This window comes from Mus caroli, unplaced genomic scaffold, assembly GCF_978045245.1.
Source record: "Mus caroli unplaced genomic scaffold, Mus_caroli_1 scaffold_8, whole genome shotgun sequence".
Classification (NCBI taxonomy): domain Eukaryota; kingdom Metazoa; phylum Chordata; class Mammalia; order Rodentia; family Muridae; genus Mus; species Mus caroli.
This window is the reverse complement of record NW_028227263.1, coordinates 130,100,491-130,108,213: the sequence shown is the minus strand read 5'-3', so window position 1 is coordinate 130,108,213 and position 7,723 is coordinate 130,100,491. Positions and strand designations below refer to the sequence as shown.

The window sequence follows — 7,723 nt, the reverse complement described above, 5'->3', positions numbered from 1 at the left end:
CCCATTTGTTTCATAACTTCTCTTAGTTTCCATGTGTTTCTGTTTAGTTTCTCTTTCCATGATCTCTTGGGTGTTGAACTCTCCCACTATTATTGTGTGTGTTGCAATATGTGCTTTGATCTTTATTATAGTTTCCTTAATGATTGTGGCTGCCCTTGCATTTGGAGCATAGATATTCAGAAGTGAGAGTTCATCTTGGAAGATTTTACCTTTGATGAGTATGAAGTGCCCTCCTTGTCGTTTATGATAACTTTGGGTTGGAAGTCAATTTTATTCGATATTATAATGGCTACTCCAGCTTGTTTCTTCGGACCATTTGCTTGGAAATTGTATTCTAGCCTTTTACTCTGAGGCAGTGTCTGCCTTTATGCCTGAGTTGGGTCTCCTTTATGTAGCAAAAAGTTGGGTCTTGTTTACATGGCAAGTCTTTTAGTCTATGTCTTTTTATTGGGGAATTGAGTCCATTGATATTAAGAGATATTAAGGAAAAGTCTTTATTGCTTCCTGTTATGTTTGTTGTTAATTTGGAATTCTGTTCTTGCAGCTATCATATTTTAGGTTTGTTGAAGAATTACTTTTTTGCTTTTTCTAGGGCTTAATATCCCTCCTATATTGGCGTGTTTTTTCTTTGTTATCCTTTTAAGGGCCGGATTCATGAAAAGATATTGTGTGAATTTGTTTTGGTTTTTTTTTTCATGGAATACTTTGGTATCTCCTTCCATGGTAACTGAGAGTTTTTCTGGGTATAGTAGCCTGGGCTGGAATTTGTGTTCTCTTAGGGTCTGTATAACATCTGTCCAGGATCTTCTGGCTTTCATTGTTTCTGGTTAGAAGTCTGGTGTAATTCTAATAGGTCTGCCTTTATAAGTCACTTGACCTTTTTCCCTTACTGCTTTTAATATTCGATCTTTGTTTAGTGCATTTGATGTTCTGATTATTATGTGTTGGAAGGAATTTCTTTTTTTTTCTTTTTTTTTTTCTTTTGATATAAACACAAGAGGTAGTTTAATGATGGAGCTCCAGGCTGACATGTGTCTCACGCAAGAGACAGAGGAATCGACCCTGAGGCTCAAAAGTTAGGGGTTTATATAGAAAAAAAGTCAGGGGATAGGAGAAATTGGTGCGGTTACACACAATTGAACAGTTTAAGCATCAGCAAGCAGTACGTGCGGGTCGGGACAACAGCAACTCTAAAGGGAGGGTGCTTATCATTATGGGCAGAGCATCTGGTTAAATTTCAAACCATATCAGGAGACCAGGCTAGGTGGCCCATTACTCAACTGTGCTTGTCCAGAGATGGTCCTTGCATGCCTCTCTTATCTTTATAGCCAGTCAGTTCCTGGAATGACTTAACAGCCTTTGTGCCAGCCTGTCTGGTCATGACTGGGCCTGTTCTGCTATGCTCTCTGCCTTAGGTCTGTAAACCTTCTGACTAGTCATCATGAAACGTATGAATCATGGGCCGTGAATTTAATTTTCTTTCTTTCATTCCCTTCTTCTTTTACTAAATAATTCTAATCTTAGAATTTTAAAGGTCTGTATCCTCATGTGGGAGGTAAAATCATATTCTTCTACTATCTCTACTATATGTTGGTATTGGTGTTGGAGCACAATAAGCTGCACTGCATTCACTCTACTCTTAACAAAAGCAATTCCCTTATTTATTAAGCAGGGGCCAAAGATCAAAACCAAACATATAGTAAGAATTGGTCTAGATAAAGCGGAAAGTAAAGTGGTCATCTGTGGAGATTTAAGAGTACCACAACTTGAACCATCTCTGTTGAGCTTCTTGACCTTGCTTTCTCCTTTCTAGTCTTTCCCTCAGTTTCTACATAGAATATCTGACTATTCCCATGTTGTCTGCATAGAAGCAGCATTCTTCTTTTAAGGCTGCACATAGTCCACCTTCTTTTAAAAACAATAAATCTAAACCTCTTCTGTTTTGTAATACTACTTCCGACAGGGAGGTCAAGGATTTTTCTAATGCGTCAATAGATTTTTCTAGCATGCTTAAATCTTCATTTATAGCTTCTCTTAAGGATTGGATTACTTGCCTACCCTCAATCAAGGCTGTTACGCCCATTCCTACTCCTACCATAAGACCCACCCCCATCAACATAGCTAGGGTAAGGGAGACTGGTTCTCTTTTCAATCTCTTAGTGGTATACTCATCTTCTAGGTGGGAAGCAGGATAATAATACACGCGAGGTAGGAGTTGAACCATAACACAGAAATCACGAGAGGGGTCAAAAACACTAGTTGATACACATGGGGTGAGCCCTGTGTTACAGGACCACCAACTGACTGGATATGGCACAAGGTCATAGTTGGTATTTGCCTTGGACACAGGATGAGTCTGGCCACATAAAGTGTTGGTGGGAAGGGGGAGGTATCCCTATGCAGAGACCAGGGCTCCTTCCTGACACTTCAGTCAGGGTTAATTTCTTTCCTGTTCCCTATGAGCAGGAAGCATGACTACTGGTTTTTATTAAAATCTCCATTAAAGGCAATCCCTTCATAGTAGGAAGAGCCTGAGGATAGGCATAGCCAGCAGTCAGTAGTACCATCCAGATCCGAGTGTTAAGGGCATAAAAGGCTCCGCTAATCAGATTGAACAGTCTCTGTCCAATCCAGAGATCTGAGGGGATTGTGGACAGGGGATCTTAGGGGGTGACGACCTTGAGGGGTTTCTCAAATATCAGAGCTGGGGGTTTGGGTTTGGCAGGGAGGCCCTGTTCCGGAAGGACCTTGTTAGGTCATATGGGCACTGGGGATGGACACTCCACAGTTAATTTGATTTTGAAAACTAATCCAGAGTCTTTCCCTACTGCGTCCAATCGCAAACCCCAATTATTTCCCTCAAGCCAGCTCTGTCGTTCTCATTTCCCCTGGTCAGTAAACTTTATACATATGGGGTTGCAATAGTTATCTTTACAAGGTCCATTAGGGCTGTTGAACCAGGCACACCCACTCTCAAGGTATTTAGAATTATCTCTCTCACCTTGGTTTGGCCGGTCATAGCTACTGCCCCTTTTTACTTTGATCAGGTCCCAGGTAGAGGTAGGATTCCAATATGCTTCACCTGTGGTCTCAGGACCCCATGCAGCACAGTAAAAGTCCAGTGCCCCTCTACACTGAGGCCGAAGCTTTCGTGGTTGGCCTTGACCAGGGCAAATATAAAATTCTGCAGACCAAAGATTGGCTCCGTAGAACTGTCCTGAGCATCCAAACATGCTCCCTATCCTGCTCGGGAAACACTGTTTATCAGGTGGTGGTTTATGAAGGTTGGTATGGTCAGGGAGGTCCCAGGTAAGTGACCCTGATACTAACTTACAGATATCAGGTGTGAGGTCAGGCCACCAGGTCCATGGGGGTTGTACAGAGGTGGTCGACCATAAAATGTCCACCTCCTCATTAAGCACTTCCCAAGTTTGTTGAATTGGAGTATGAGGGTTGAAGTCTCGGTTCCAAGTCTCTCTTGCTACACAAGTGCAACTTAAGAGGATTTATAGTCTTTTTCAGAGTCCAGTCAGTCATCACGATTAGCCTCAGGGGGAGCCCTCTTGACTTGTGAGGCATGAAACCAAGATGAGACTCCTACTTTAAGTGCAGTGGTGTAGTCAATAGTACCAGGTTGGGTCCTTTCCACTGAGGTTCGAGGTTCCCCACTCAGTGCCTCCTCACCAGGATTGAGTCTCCCACTTCAAACTGATGTGGAACCTGTAAGTCAATGGCATAGGTTTCTATCAACTGCTCCCAGATTTCTTTCCTCACGATTTCAAGAAACTTCAGCCGGGCCTCTACCACGAAAGAAACTGCTTCCATTGGTGAACCAGGCTACTGTTCCAGGCCAAGGTCGATTGGCTAGGTTTGGCTGAGTCCCAGTTTTCTCTGTCAGTATCTCCTCACACTAATGTACGGGGGTCTCGTCAGCTTCAGGCAGTAGGGTGGCAGGATTAAGAGTGGCAGGAGGAGCGAAAGTCACTCGATGGTCAGTCAATAACAAGCTCTGGTAGTGGGTCATCTCAACATTAGTCATTCATTGGTCTGGTGGCTGCCGAATCATGCTCTCAAGGGAGTGCTGGGACACCACAGTCACATTCTGGCCCATAGTTAGTTTATCAGCATCTTTCACCAGTACAGCCATAGTTGCTATTGCCCAGAGGCAGGAGGGCCATCCGCTGGCCACAGGGTCCAGCTTCTTTGACAGATAGGCTACTGGGTGCTTCCAGGGTCCTAGGGTTTGAGTGAGGACCTCTCTGGCTATTCCATTTCTATCATCGATGTATAGGTTGAAAGGCTTGTTTAAATCAGGCAGTGCTAGGGCAGAGGCCTGTAGCAGTGCCTTTTTGTGAGTTTCAAAAGCCAATTGATGTTCCTTAGCCCAAATGAACTTTCCTTTTTCTTTTGTTAAGGGGTATAATGGGGCTGCTAAAGTAGCGAACCCTGGGATCTAGAGTCTACAGAATCCCGCAGTTCCCAGGAATTCTCTTACCTGGCAAGGGGTGGTTGGGGTCGGGATCTGTGTCACTGTCTACTTCCTAGCTTCTGTCAGCCATCGTTGCCCATTCTTCAGGGCATACCCCAGGTAGGTCACCTCAGTCCAGCATAACTGTGCCTTCTTAGCCAAAGCCCGGTACCCCAACTCACCTAACTTGGCCAAGATTTTCTGAGGCCCATATTCACACTCCTCATGTGTTTCTGTGGCCACCAAAAGGTCATCTACATATTGTAAGAGAGTGACCTGGGGATTGTTGGCCCGAAAGGAGGCAAGATCTTGATGTAGAGCTTCATCAAACAAGGTGGGTGAATTGTTAAATCACTGAGGTAGTCTCATCCATTTGAGCTGGGTAGATCTTAGAGGTGGGTACTGGTGGAGTGCTGTGCTCACCATCTTCTATATGCTGCAGCTTCGGATGCTTCTTTGCAGCACTCTCTTGGACAGCCAGGATACGGGAGCTGGGCCTAATGGGTGGGAGGAATGGTCGGACCCACTGGGGTGGGGATCATGTCAAATCTTTTCACACTGTGATGTAAGGCTGTTGGTCTGGGTGTGATCCCGGCCCTTCCTCATCCAGCCCCGCTGAGGCACCTTCCTGTGCGCTGGTACCTGGGTGACATGCTCCTGCATGTTTACATTCTGTGGTTGTTCCACGTTGTGCTCAGAAGGAATTTGTTTTATGGTCTAGTCTATTTGGAGTTCTGTAGACATCTTTTATGTTCATGGGCATCTCCTTCTTTAGGTTAAGTAAATTTTCTTCTATAATTTGGTTGAAGATAACTACCAGCCCTGTACATTGAAAACCTTTATTCTCATCTATACCTATTACCCATAGCTTTGGTCTTCTCATTGTGTCCTGGATTTCCTGGATGTTTTGAGTTAAGATCTTTTTGCATTTTGCATTTTCTTTGGTTGTTGTGTCTATATTTTCTGTGGAATCTTCTGCACCTGACATTCTCTCTTTGTTCTCATTCTGTTGCAGATGCTTCTTTCCATTGTTTCTGATTTCTTTCCCAGGATTTCTATTACAGAGTTGTCTCCCTTTGGGTTTTCTTTATTGTATATACTTCCATTTTAGATCATGGATGGTTTTGTTCAATTACATCACCTGTTTGGTTGTGTTTTCCTTTAATTCTTTAAGGGATCTTTGTGCTTTCTCTTTAAGGACTTCTACTGGTATAGCAATGTTTTTTTCTGTAATTCTTTAAGGGATTTTTGTGCTTCCTCTTTGAGGACTTCCACCTGTTTAGCAGTATTCTCCTGTATTTCTTTAAGTGAGTTATTAATGCCTGTTTTAAAATCTTCTACCAGCATCATGAGATAAATTTTTAAAACTGAATCTTGCTTTTTGGATGTGTTGGTGTATCCAGGACTCACAGTGTTGGGACTACTGGGTTCTGATGATGGTGAGTGGTCTTGTTTTCTGTTAGTAAGATTCCTACCTTTGCTTTTCTCCATCTGGTAGTCTCTGTTGTTAGATGTTCTAGCTGTCTCTGGTTGGAGCTTATTCCTCCTGTGGTTCTGTTAGCCTCTGTCAGCATTCCTGGGAGTCCAACTCTCTCCCAAATCCCAGTGGTCAGAGCACTCTCTTCAGACAAGCTGTCCTCTTGCAGGGAATGCACACAGAGGTCTGGAGCTCAGCTACACTTCCTGGATGAAGATGAAGGCCAAAAGGGACCCCATTGCTTCTGTGGACTGCAGGCTCTCCTGCAGGTGCTGATCTGTGAGAGACCTGTGATACAAGATGTCGCTCTCAATTGTGTCCCTAGGTCAGAGCTCTCCCTGGAGGCTGACTCTCATCTGGCGGGGAAGATGCACCACACTTCTGCCTTTTAAAATTCTTTCTATATCCTTCATAGATGCTTGAACCTCAGGATAGGTTTGATGGAGATATCCTCTTTAGGACTTGGATGCTTCAATTTTTCACTGTATGGGTATTTTCAGTTGTGAATCTGTGTTTTAGTTACCATCTACTAAAAAAAATAAAAGCCTGTGTGATTAGGTTTTAGCAATGCACTGATCTATGGGTTTAGAGATATCTCATTAGGAGTCATTTTATTGCTATGTTGATTTAGTGGAAACTATTTAGGATAAGGGTCTTGGCTTCATTACCAGTGTCAGGTGTGGGTTCCATCTCATGACATTGGATTTAAATTCAATCAAACAGTTGTTGGTCATTCCCATAACACTTATGGTTAATGCACCAATATTTCTTGAAGATAAGTCACTGTTGCAGGTCACAGGGTTCATTGTTATGTGAGATTCTCCTATAGTGTGTACAGTACCTTCTAGAACTATTAATGACAAGCAGTATAGATGAAGCATCTGGGCATTCTCTTTTGCCCTGGTCCAGAATGATGATCTGACTTGACCAGCACCCACCTCACAATGCCTGCCATTTTCAATTTTCAGAGTCTATTGACTGTAATTTTGATGCTTATATGTATGTGTGCTTATATCTGATCTCTGGCACACAGAATCCTGGACAGAAATAAAACTGGACTATTGGTAATACTTTGGAAGTGTGCCTGAATTGGAAAATGCAAGAGTCCTTATGTGGCCATATGGTTCATAGTGATGGCCTTCAGCATCCTCTTCATACAGTATCTTTGGAAACTATTACACTGTGAATGCCATCAGATTGTAAACAAGGACTTGCCTCCCGAAAATAATGGCAAAAAAATGGTTAAGCCTTGGAATTGAACTGGGAATGAGATAAATTTTGAGATGCTGTTCTCTGTTTTTTTTTTTTTTTTTTTTTTTTTTTTTTTTACTATTGGACCAAGGAGGTGTATGAATAATTATAATGTAACCGTTTAATACACAGGAAAGTGATTGAAGCCATCAACCTCAGGTCTCTTACTCCAATATTCCACACTGCAAATGTCATTCTGTTGTGTCAGGTTCTCCAGGCATGAAGTAGAATCCCAGTGGCAAATTCCACAGGCACCTGTGACTAGGCCTTCAAAAAAGTATCTTCACATAATGACACCTTGTAGCAATTGGTAAATTGGTCTATTTTTTCTTGAAAAAAAATTGTTCTATTTTTGTTGTTATTGCTCTTAAGGTTTCCGTTCATACTTAAATCCTTTTGATTGCTATCCAGAGTACCTCTATTCTAGGCAAATTATGTAGTTTAATGCAGGTATTTACATATTTTAAACAAAACTCTGATTTTCTTTAATTAGCACAAGATTTGGGCTTCTATTCACAAGGATAAAA

General features: G+C 42.4%; 1 pseudogene; it reads left to right on the top strand.

The window, feature by feature from the left end:
- The first annotated feature begins 6,889 nt into the window (after positions 1–6,889).
- LOC147003525 (protein kish-A pseudogene) lies at positions 6,890–7,204 on the top strand (annotated as a pseudogene).
- The last annotated feature ends 519 nt before the right edge of the window (positions 7,205–7,723 follow it).